The sequence below is a fragment of the Dendrobium catenatum genome, unplaced genomic scaffold, assembly GCF_001605985.2.
Source record: "Dendrobium catenatum unplaced genomic scaffold, ASM160598v2 fragScaff_scaffold_920, whole genome shotgun sequence".
NCBI classification, from domain to species: Eukaryota; Viridiplantae; Streptophyta; class Magnoliopsida; order Asparagales; family Orchidaceae; genus Dendrobium; species Dendrobium catenatum.
In genome coordinates this window covers 2,969,485-2,982,960 of record NW_021319382.1, presented here as the reverse complement: position 1 = coordinate 2,982,960, position 13,476 = coordinate 2,969,485, and positions in this window count along the sequence as shown.

The window sequence follows — 13,476 nt, the reverse complement described above, 5'->3', positions numbered from 1 at the left end:
CAAAAGTTCAAGTTTTTAACTAATCGTACTGGACGATTTATTTCATCAAGGATGATTTATATCATCCAAGATGATTAGCTCATTGAACTAATCATACTGGATGATTTTGATCGCCCAGGATGATTCATTATGATCCTAAAAAAAAGCCGCCAATGATAATTTAGGCAAAGATTTAAGATTAAAATTTTATCATCCCGGACGATCTAGATCATCTTCGATGATCAATACAAATTATGACTAAATTGATTATGTGATTAGGGGATTAATTATGGTTAAAATTTTCAATCAGATCATCATGGATGATTTGTATATCATATCAGACGATGTTTGCCAACATATTTGATTTTCCTAAATCATCCAAGATCAAATACCATAATTTTTCTTCTAATCATCCAGGATGATCCATAATATCGTCCTGTACGATCTGTATGTTGACCTCAATTTTCATTCGAGTACCCTTGAGGGCCTTTGATCAATTTAATTAAGCCCCATTAAGTCCAATTTAAGCTCGAATCAACTCGTATTGAGTCAAATTAGACTCGACCATATTCGATTAAGCCCGATTAGTCCACCTTAGCTACGTCGAGTTTGTTATGATCCGAGTCTTCATTTTATTGAAATTTAATTGAGTTAATTTGAGCAAATCGAATTGAATCCCAAATTAACCCGAATCAGATTTGATTCTAAGCTTGATTTTAATTTAATATGCTTAATTTAAATTTTTTTCCTTCTCATAAGCTTAAAATTGTTCCTAAATAAAGCAATCAAATCGACGGCTAAATCACATCAATTCCCTCCTTATTAGCCTTAGGATGAATCCAAGCCGTGGATCTATGGCCTTGATCCTTTTAATACTCTTTTAGAGCTTCAAGAGATGGGCTCTAGCTTTTGATTCTTTTCCCTAGCCGCTCTCAACCTGAATTTCTTAGTGTGAGAACTCTTCAAACATCTCCCTTATACCTATTTATTACTAATTGTTTTACTTTTAATTATCTTATTTTTCTAAAAATTATATATATCTAATTATTTAAATTACTATCTATTTAAATTAAGTGATTTTATTTAAGCAAAGTTATTTTAAATATTTTAAATTCAAAAACTTTAAATAATTAATTTACTTTGATGTAATGATTATTTTTAAATAATTATTATGTTAAATTATTTTAAAAGTCTCTTTTATCATATTAAACTTCAAAATTTCATATTAGATTCATTTTAAATCATATTTTTGTATATAATACCTTAAAATTTTTAGAAAAATATGTATTTTGATTTAAAAATATTTTTCAAATATCAAGTTTTACTTTTCTGGCATATTTCTGTATTACTTAATTATTTGGATATTTGAATATTATTTAGATAATTAATATACTAATTATTTTCAAACTAAAAATTACTTTCAAATTATTTTGAAACCTTGTTCGGGTGACCAGTGGATCTCCAATGCATATGAATATTGGATTATTTTAAATTACATTATTTTCTAAAACTAATTTATTTAATATATGTATTTTAAATTATTTTAAAATTACATTTATTATAAATTCTCTAATTCTGGGAGATTCACTTTGAGAAATTTTAAACTTGGATTTTACACATGAATAGCATTTATGGGGAGGTGTATTAGTGGGTGATTGAGTCTCATTCATTTACTAATCATTTTGTTAAGTGCGCTTACCCTTTCCTTTTATCATATTTTTCATGTGTGTGACGCACGAGCACCTAGCATAGGTCCTCCTAGATTTTAGGGTTTGAGAGTTTATTATTTTTATGCATTCCTTTCATGTTTGCAAAAGGGTTAGTCCAAAACTTACTTTAAAATACATTCAACGTAGTGACACCCTAAGGGCAATAATTAAGGACCTGTTTAGTAAACTTAAAAAAATTATAAGAGCTAGGGCAGATCCTTGAATGACTTGAAACATCAAACACATATACTTAGTAACATTCTAAACCTCTTAGAATTTCTTAGGAATTTTTAGGATCTTTTAGACCCCTTAATTAACAAACCCTAATTTACCTGTCAATTAGGTCCCGATAACTTCTAAAACTTGTAATAAATATATTTTAACTCAAAAAATTATCCATAATATCTCAAACCCTTCAAAATTCAGCCCTTAATCTTAGATAATTAGGGCGTCTTAATTGGACTTTATTTTAAGCCGTAATTTAACTTTAACTAAAAATTACCTTTTTGCCCTAATTAAATAATTAAAAATTATTTAAATTCCAAATTTTCCCCAAACACTTGGGAACACTTCTTTAGGTCATTACTAACCTTTGAAGGTTATTTCAGTTAGTTTAGAGCTGATTTGGATCAAAACCATAAAATAACCCATAATTAGATAATTTCGATAATTCCCTTAATTGTCCAAAACTTCTAAAATTTATAACTTGGCCTAAAAATTTTTGAATCCAGCAAACTCAAAGCCTAACTAGTCCTTATAAGTCCTAATATTTAATTAAAATGCTAGAACTCCCAAACCTAGCTTATTTCCTATAGTGACCTTTTGGACCCCCTTAGCCTAGCATGTAGGAGGACCCTGGACCATCTAAAATTCACTAAGGCAACTTAAACTTCAAAGATCACTACCCTAAGAATTAAAATGGATCAATAAACTAAATTAACTAAAAATGGACCCTAATCCATTAATACTTAAACCTTAATCAAATTTCCTTTTCTGACCATCAACAAATTCTAACATTAGGCAACATGAACTAATTATCCTATATAGGACCTATCCAAAGCCATACAAGCCTATTACACACACATATGTTTGCTAGGGCACCACTTTTAGCTCTAGGATTAGGGCCGATGTTTACTTTTTCTGCTTTCTTTTCTGCTTTATGTGATGTGATTGTGTGTGGCATGAGTGATTGATTAGTTTGCTTTGTTATGTTATGCTATGTTAGTTGTGATATTTATTTTGTTATTATACTTTGTTCATGATGTGATTTATACATTAAATTTCCTATGGTCTAGGGTTGCTTTTATAGTATTCTAATCTTATACAGGTGGTTACACTCATACTGTGCTAAAAATAAAGTGGTAGTCATAATTAAAAGCCTTACATACTAACGCTATTTTCTACAGATACTCCAGAGACATGTTTAGTCCCCTTTAAAATTAAAAGAGTGTGGCCAAGCGTGTTTACTTTTCTGCATTATTATTAACTGCTTGTAATGTGATTTATTAAACTGCTTGGGATGATTTTTATTAGGATAACCATACAGAAGTTTGAGTTTAGATTTTTCTTTTTTAAATATAATTTAATATAATTGAGATGTGAAAGTATTTAAAAATCTGGCATTTCAAACACTCGGTACCCAAAGATAATAAGAAAGGCCCCCCTCTCGAGGAATTTCTTAGTCATTTGGGTACCCTTCTAGAGGACGAACTAGACAGAGCCCGAAGGAGACGATCCAAAGGGAGATGATCCAAAGAAGGATGATCCACCCGAAGATGAAGACTTGAAGATGAAATGTCTGGCTTTTAAGACTTGCATCATTTATTAGGATTAGAATCCAGGATATTGTCGATGGGGCCTGTCCACCAGTACTTTTCTACAAACCCTAGGTTATACTTATACGGCACTTGTCATGGACTTTACTTTACTGTATTTTTTTTGGGTTGATTTATATTGATGTATTTATTTTAATTGCGCAGTAGAAATTGACTGCTTTTTTAAAGTTTCTTTCTAGCATGTGCGTGACCTATTTTTGCTAGGCTCTTTAGGATAAAAAAATCTTTTCTACTCATAATTAAAATCCAAAAATTTAAGGTCTAAATAACATAAAAATTTAACGACTTAAGGAATAGCCGGAATTGTCCGGGGTTGCATGCATATTAATGCATTTTTCTTCCTCCTTGCTATAAGACACCTCTCCACTTGCGGGTAGAGTCTAGATAATATGGCCTATGAGAATGAAGTGTCGGGCCTTGGGGGCCCAGTCTTTTTTAAAAATTACTTTTTATAAGCTTTTTTTTAAATCTCAAGTATATATAATTTAGCCTTTTCAACTAGTATGCATTGCATTAGAAACTAAGTAAACTAAAACTTTAATTGTATTAGCTATAGGAGCATTCACCCTACATAAATCCAGGGCCAATTAGAAAACTCTCTAGTCGTCGGCCCTACTCCCAAAATACTCAAACTACCTACCCGTCTTTCATAAAGACTAGATTACATGGATTTGAAGCGCTTAGGTGGTCAGCTGGCATTCCTTTTTAGGCAAAATATAAGCCCAGGTGCATTAGCTAGGACATGAGTGTTAGTGTTGGGTAGAACACTAAACCCATCTTAGATTTATAGTTCAAAGGTTCTACATTGGGTGTCTTATAGTATGTCTAAATAGTGGGTAAGTTTCTTCTCTTTAGGGACTATAAATCTTACTTTTCTACGTCACATAGATGGCACCACTTCCATCATTTCTCTCTGGATGCTTTGAGCGCATGATTCTCTTTCTCTTTTTACTGTCTTAGTCCCTCCAGATGTTGAGATGAACCGTGTATATTGACTAAGCCGAGTTGAGCCATTTTTTCCCTTTGTGTATGATTTTCTAATCTCCCCTTTTGTGTGTCAATCCCCATTTTTTTAGGAAGAATAATATCAAATCCTTAATTGAGAGTTTTCTCGAGCCCTAGGCTCGAGATGTAATTAACCACGAGGGATTGTGCCCATGGGAAATAGGACTCCACCATCAAATAAACCCCTTTCTAGCTGATGTATTGGGTGGGGGAAACCTATTATTTTGATCAAGTCGTATATATTACTATCCATCAGGGTATGCTGGCGAAAGCCACTATCTTCAAATGGTTAGTTGTATGTATAATCTAATTTGCCCTTCCATTGGCTCGTTTGCGAGGAGAATGGAGGTCTGCGATCATTTCTATCCCTTGGGATGGCGAGCTCATATACCTCTTTGCACTTTGTAGACGGTAGTGTTCTTTCGGGGTTCCACACTATACAAATTTGAACTGATCATCCAAGACTATCCTGATATCATTCGGGACTATCAGGTTAAATTCTCCACATCTTACAGGATGATCTTGCGATGATCCTGGATGATATTTGGCACTAGAATTGAGTTTTTAGGGGTTTTTGAAGCATTCTTTTTAAGCACATCGTATGGGAAGATCATGCGATCATCCTAGATGATTTTTGTCACCAAAATTAATTTTTAAGGTTTTTCAAAGCCCTCTATTTAAGATTTTTCAAGGCACTTGGTAAGTGCCTTTGGCAGCCATTGAAGTTTCATTCTTCTAGAGAAAATTTGAAGAGAGAACTTGAAAGGGAGAGAGAATAGGGTGGAGTTTGAGAGAAGGAGAAGATCCTTGGAGGGTGTTTCAAGGGAGTGTGGAGGGGGTTTCACACGGTTGCTCTGTCAAGCTTGCACCTTAGTACCATCAGATTTAAGGTTTGTCATGAGGGAAGTTTTGGAAAGAAGAAGATATATTTGGTGTTAAAAGACGCAATTACTATGGGCTTCAAAAATTCGAGTCCCGGCCTCCCCTGCATAGGAGAGTTTTAATGATGTTTCGGGTCAAATTTTTAGAAGGCATATGAACTTTGGGATAAAACACTACCTATAGATTTCTCTCTCATTTTATGACGACTTTAAAATTTGGTTCTAAGTTTCCCATAAGCGCAAGCACCTTTGGTTAATTACCCATCACGAGCATGAGAGAGCACTTCCGATTAAGGCTAGTCATTAAGTAGGTACAAAATACCTAGAATATAGTAGAAGCATATGAAATTGGAATTAGAAATTTATTATTTTTAAACTAAAAGTGGATGGTAGGGGGAATGATAATGAGCCCAATCAAAATCCCATGGTTCCGTCGGCCCAGGCCATCGTGGTCTCTAGTCTACTTAGTCAGAGGAGGTAGTCGACCCAACCTGACAGAAGGATCCTTGTCGACAGCCATGGGTTGCTTCGTCCAAGGTTACCATGTAGACTTGAGGTGGATGCTTGTTTAAGAAGACAAATTTTAGCCAACCTTAGCTAATAGAAAGCTTTATGCCTTATTAAGTGCACCCAATGATTCATTATTCAATGGGCTTTTAACCATTGAAGAACATACGGGCTTTGACTGTAACCGTGATATAGTGGTGCTATTTTGCAGGAAAACTACCCTGTCAGAGGGCACATGCCACATCCCTGCTAGCGAGAAATCATTTGAAAATGAATCGCAGTGATACATTCAATTAGATATTTTGCTCTTTGTGAGCTAAAGTTATTATGAAATTTATCATCCTTAACAAACGTTTGCGGATGATGGATGTATTTTTGCTTTAAGTTTTAAATAATAAATTTCATTTGAATATTACAAAATTTATCGAGATTTTGTTCCATAAATTTAAAATTTGGGGATATTTTAAATGTTTGAGATCCCCTCCGGTTGGGGTTAGCTTTCAACACGGCCATCATAGGGGTGATTTTGACATTTGAAAATATTTATATTTTGTAGAAATTTGAGGGAATTTTGAATATTTGATCCCCTCCGGTTGATATAAACATTCAACACGGCCATCATCAGGGTGACTTTGTAATCATTTGGAAATAGTTGCATTTTATAAGCATTTAGAGGCATTTGAAGGTGTAGAGTCCCCTTCGGTTGATATAAACACTCAACACGTCCATCATTAGGGGTTAAATAGCATGTATATTAGACTTTTAAAATTTAATATGCATGTTTCTTGATGTGGTGACTTGCTTCTCAAGGTGATAGCACTCTTCTTGGGGCAGTCGCTTGCTTCCCAAGGCTGTTATACACATCTTAGAGGTGTCGATACCTTATTCGATGTTGCATGTAGAAAATTCAAATTTAATATAGGAGGAGGGCATTTTAAACGCCTTCTGTCTGCTTGTAAAAGTGGTGCGAATATGGTGGCATTTTTTAATTTCTCAAATTTGGCTCCCACTTATTGGAGTAGTTGTACACTTATCCAAATAGATATATGCTTCTCAAAATAGAACTTTGAGATTAAACAAATAATATATCAAAACTATTCTTCATGTAACTTTGAGGCGATTACTACTTCACATTAGATAATCATTTTTCCTCTGTTTGATAAGCCACTAAAGTATAAGTTGGCAGAGATCAGGTTTAAATTTTTTACATGCCAAATCCATAGCTTAAATGAATCAATATAATCTCTCAAGTATGTGAACTATATTATTCAACAACACTTTCAATCGAGGTATTTTGGTCCAATTGACTAATACTTTGATCATTGCAATATCTAGACACTTGCACAAATAGACAATTTCGATGTCGAAGCATCACTCCTTCAATTGAATATTTCTAAAAAATTTCTCAACAAATGTCTTTGTGAACAACTTGGAGTCATACTATATATCATAGATACTTGGACCAATAGTAAATAAAACACAAGATGGAAATTTTTCATTAGAAAGTTTATGTATACTTTCTAGTAGCAAGAAACTACTTCTCAAGATATATCCATCTATTTTATTATTAGCTATTGCATATGCTTGAGATTCAAGCTTTTTCTAAGTTAGCAACCTTGGTGGCTCCATCAATATCAAGCATTAGAAGAAGTTCACTATATGAATATAATATGCATTCTTTAATAACTTCTCCTTTCTCATAAATTTTTTTTTTAACATGAAACTTGCATTATTTATGTTGTACTTTCTAACAAAGTCAAAAGCCATTTTAAATGCTTTATCAATACTTCCCATCATATTAAAGCTGCTGGAAACACAAACCAACATGTTATGATCAAATTGGTTTGTCACTTTATCTTTATAGAAATATTTCCATAGACTTTCCCCCATACCACCGAGCCAATATACATAGCAGAGAAATATTGTCATACAAAATAATTTGATATTCAATTGATTGATTTTTTTTATATTAATAATTCAATTTGGGCTCAAGTATTCTTCATAAATTATTTAATTTAAGTCCAACCAAAAATATTTTATTTGAGCTCAAGAATTATAAAATTATTTTATTTAAGCTTTTGTCATCAAAATTTTGGCAGCATCCCGTCTCCCCCATTTAGGGGGAACCACAGAAAACTAGGCCATCCCACCACGCTACTCGAGCGTGTATGGTAGGTGCGGGGGACACCTGGCCATACATCTTTTCATCTCACCATGCTACAAGAGCATGTATGAGACCTTCAAAAGTATCGGTATGAGAACACAAGTGGCTTTCCCTGCCACGTCACAAGGGCGTGTACAGGTACTTAAATAACATCCCCACCACGCTACAAGAGCGTGTATAGGGCTTACCTACCTCGCCGCATGCGTCGCACCTATGCAAGAACAACAGACCGAAGGAACTGAGGTAGTGAGGTTAGAGAAATTTGGAATAGCTGTAAGTGGTATTCACATGAGGGAGTTTGGATTGCTGCTCTTAGTGAGGTGGAATTTTTTTTTTTTTTGGGCTGCTATGCTTTCTTGACATAGGCGAATGGGATTCAATGTAGGCGTTGAGTTGAGGGAGGAGAGTGTATTATTGAGGGAGTTGAGGAGCTTTAGGCTGCTATTTAGGAGGAAGGGAGTGGAGGTCGGGATGCTGTTCTAGGAGACAAGAGCATAAGGAAATGGGTTGAGGTGAAGGCCGCAGTAAGAGAAGTACTTGGGACGTGAGAGGTTTGAACTTGAGAACAGAGGACGGGAGAGGCAGATATGATGAAATGAGTATAGTATTAGAATTAAGTTAGAAGTATATGATTTGAAGTTTATAAAATCAAGGAAGATGTGGCTCTTTGCATGTCATTTGATCCAACAGGTGGATTGCAATGTGTGATGAGAATATGAATTATGCAGGAAACATATTGAGTTGTAGATATATAGCAAGACATGTGTTAAAGGAAGAGATATGTGAGAGCATGAGTTGGTCAGGTAGTGGAATGAAATAAGAAAATATAATTAAATATGGATATGCATTACTTTAGATAATAGATATCAGAAGTGGCATTTTTTTGTTTTATTACATAAGAAATAATATGTTACTATGATCAGGCGATTTATGTAAGAATAAAACTAAATTTTATTTTATAAAGTAAGAAATGCCCATAACATGATTTGAAAGATCTCAAGAATTTGGACACGCATAAAAATGATATTAAATTGCCATATTTATATATTAATTTATATAAAATACTATATCAATGCTCGCCAAAAAAAAATTTATTTATTGTGTTCTAGTTCATATGTCGTCATCACCTCGTAACGCGCTAATTTTGCATTTTCGTTCATATAAGGATCCGGACAATATGATAGTCATTTTCTAGTATTTTTAACGTTCCCAACATAATGGAGAAATTCATTTTGCAAACGGACGACATTTGGGCAACATCGAGTATGCTATAGTCCGTCGATTTCGACCGCTTTCATTCAATTTGATTGTCAGGGATCCCTCTTTGGTTAAATTTGATGTTCTGAACTCATCGACAAAGCTTTTTTAACAAGTGGAGGCCATTTGGATAGTTTTTTTTTTGTTAGCGTCGCATCCACTAACACATTGTCGCTCGATCGGGTCGCATACGAATAATTTCTATTTGATATATTAAATGTCCTGAATGCATTGATGTGATCCATTTTGTAATCAGATAAAGTTTTGAATCATTTCATTATAATCGAGACACTCCGATCTCCATTTTGACTGATATCTTAGTTATCAATATCGATTAGCGTCTCATTTTCTCGCATTAACAATGCCACATATGTATATGTTAGCAGCTACTCCGCCGCACCGGGGAAGGTGGAAGTGATTTTGTAAGGGCTTCTTCGCCTAGTTGTAGGGGCTAAAGGAGAGTCTCTAAATATTTAGTGCAATACTCGGAGGGTGCCTCCGAGGAGTGGACGTAGGTCAAATTGGACCGAACCACTATAAATCTGGTGAGTTCTTTCCTTTATTATTTCTGCACTTTATTTTTATTACGATTAATTGTTTGGGTGAAATTTTTTATTAATTTTTTTATTATTGATTTATTTTATTACCGCTGCAAGATATAAAAAGATATTTATTTTAGTTAAAGAAGTTTTAAATATTCAATTCATCCACCCTCTTGGTTAGCCTCGGGACTAGTTTATACGGGCTTAAAATCCCTGACAATCTTTCAATAAAAACTATTCTTATTTCTAATTTAACTCATCAGTAATAATGACATTTAGAGCCATCTAAATACATTAAACAATAATGAATATAAATGCATCAATCATCATTTATTCATTCATTCATATTATTAAAAGAATCATATACAAAAAATCGAGAATAAATATTCTCTTATAATATCCCAAAAAACATCAATAACTAGATTAATGAAAATACATCTATAAACAGATGTATACATACAAGCTTGAATTTAATTTTTTCAACTCTTTCTAATCAACCAGGGCCTTACCCTTTCTTGAAACGACATGTAAATAATATAGGACGAGTAAACACTTGCTCATTAGGCTACACAAAATCTATTAAGGAATCTCATATTCAATATTTCAAAATAAATTATGCATGAGCTAAATATTATCTAAATAAAAAGCTATACGATTTCAATTAAATCAATATAGTGTTTGGACAATGTTCTATCATTAACATGATTAAACAGTACGACTAATATCAACAGTAGTCACATGTCAATAGTATGAACATGTTAAAGGAAATACCATCAAGATTTCTTGAACATGAACATGATATGATTACTAAACACATGATGAAATATAAAAAATAATTAAATAGTGTTTGAACCAAACCCCTTAATAAAAATTCATATATTTTTTTTATGAACGTGACCAAAATGCTCCATTTTTCAACATACTAAAAGTTATATGATAATTCATAAATTTGCATTTGTATCAACCCAATTCTTATAAAACTCCAAAAGTACCCACACAAATGTCAAAATTGAAATCTAACACAGGGTATTTGTAACCTACCCCGAGATGAATAATTTTCTCAATTAGCTTGATGAATGAAATCAATTCTATGGCCTTCAAACTCTAATTTTTTTCTATAAAAATCCTCTCCTCTCTCTCTAGATAGAGATCTCAATAGATGGAAATAAGGAAATTAATTTCAAGAATATGAACTTTAATCTTGATATTTATTGACCCAAAGCCGTAGCGCCACAATCAAAATAGAGAGTATGGAATTGCAACGCAATTTTCCAACATCACAATGCCACTCCCTAGCGCCTTAGCATCACAAAATCCCAAGCACTTCCCAACATATAGAGAAGGAAGCATATATAGCAGAGTGTCACAATGCTCCCAAAAAATTTTCTATTTATGATGCACTTTTCTAATTCAAAACCACAGACCCCTTTTTGGTAGAAATTCAATCTGAAAAATAAATTCTAAAATCTCACATAAATTAAACAAACATTAAATAAATTTATAAATTCTTATTATATTCAATTCAGCTCATGACATGTGTCAGAGTTTTTTCTCCTAGTATACTTTGCAGCTCTGAGGCGCTTGAGTACATAGCGTCCGAAAAAATAATTTTTGTGGGCATTAGAACTAAAGCAAGGGGAGGACACCTCGCACCCCTCCAACGAGCACGAGAAATTGAAGTGATGCCCGAGGCAACACTACAACCTAATTGATCGATACAATCATATTCCACATAGACTAACAACATGAAAAAAATGGATAAAGAGAGCAACCTTGTCTCAAGCAATTCAATAATTTAAAGTAACTATTGATTTCCCCATTTAAAACAAGATAGAAGAGAACCTTCTTTATGTATTTTGAAACCCATTTAATAGAAGTATCATAGCACCCCATATAATTTTGAAACCCATTTCAAAAAATCCTTTTTTATATGTCTAAAATTCAAAGACCATTTCTTGAACAAGAAAGATTTTTCATTTATAAAATAGGGACCACCACTTCCAACCATATCAAGATCCCTATAATGAAAGAGTTAGAATAGAAAGAAATCACCATATAATAAGAGAAGATCATGATTACCTTTAAAGTTTGATTGTTTCTTAACCATCATAAGAAGGCAGCCATAGAACAGTCACTTACATATTGCATGGCTAACAAGTAGAAGATTCCAATCCTTCACCCCTAACCTCAGAGGATAGACCAATAACTAAGATCTATACCTCAAAGGAGTTGTTCTTAATAAATTTGAGGAATTTCTATTCTTAGCATTTTGAGCCACGAAAAGTCTTTCTAGTTTAAGGCTTATGCTTCATTTGGGACGACTTTTTTATTGTTACTTAAAGCAGCTTTCTAGTACAAAAAATTTCAATTATTGAAATAAAAAGCTGTTTTAAGAAGCAGCAAGAAAACCGTCCCAAATGAAGTCTTAGTTTTGGACGACTTTTTTACGGCTTCTTAAAGCAGTTTTTTTAGTACAAAAAATTTAATTTTTGTACTAAAAAACTATTTTAAGATACAGTAAAAAAGTCGACCCATATGAAGTCTAAATGACCTTTCAATATTTTATGAGCTTAGAACCCATATCCATTATGTTGCACCCATAGTTCATATTGGAAGGCCACAGCCAAAGATCTAAAATGAAAACATTGTTAGCATCCTTCAATCTCTCTCCAACCAATATACACTAAGTTCGCAAGATAGAGTGTGCAAGCCCCTGCAACTTTTATTAAGTAGTTTAAATTATTGATCATTGATATTATTTAATGCGGCGGATTATCTTAAGACTTTTTTGTTAATTCTGATATTTTTATTGCAATTCTCTTCATTAAATGTAATTAAGATAATACAATAATAATTAAAATAAGAAAATAATATAAAAAAATAATGTAATAAAATTAATGATTGATGTTAATAAAATAATAATAATTATAATAATTGATATGGAAGTTTGAGATTTGATTTAAATAATTAAAAATTTATGTCATTTTTATAATAGTAGTATAGATAAATGATATATTTAACATAGTATAATTAAAATAATTAATTCATGCTTGTAATAATTTAGAATAGGCTAAATGTATAATTTTTAAAAGTTAAAAATATAAGGGAGATTTACATACATATCACTCTATACTATCATATTTACCTATTTAATGAAGAACTAAAATGTTTTTTTATGAAATAAAATAAAATAAGTTATATTTAATATGGCTCAAGTGGTAAAATAATTTTAGAGGGCTGAGAGTTAGGGGTGCAAACGAGTCGAGTCGAGCTCGAGCCTTAGGTTGTTCGAGCCTAGCTCGGTAAGCATGCAGATTCTTGGTTCGAGGGAGATCGAGGATGAAATCAATACTAAGATCCTCCAAAATCGAATCAGGTGTGGAAAGAGGCATGTATAAACTTGTGTTTTGCATGGTACCTGTTTTTTTTTTTTTGAAAAATTTTGGGCTTAGCCCGTATATTGAAGATGAACTAAGAGATTACAAAAAGATTACAAATGAGCAAAAATAATGCCCACCACCGCTCAAGGAGCGCCAAGAAGTCAACAGACTAAACAAAAAGAGCAGAAAAGTAAACCTGCTCCAAAAAACTATAATC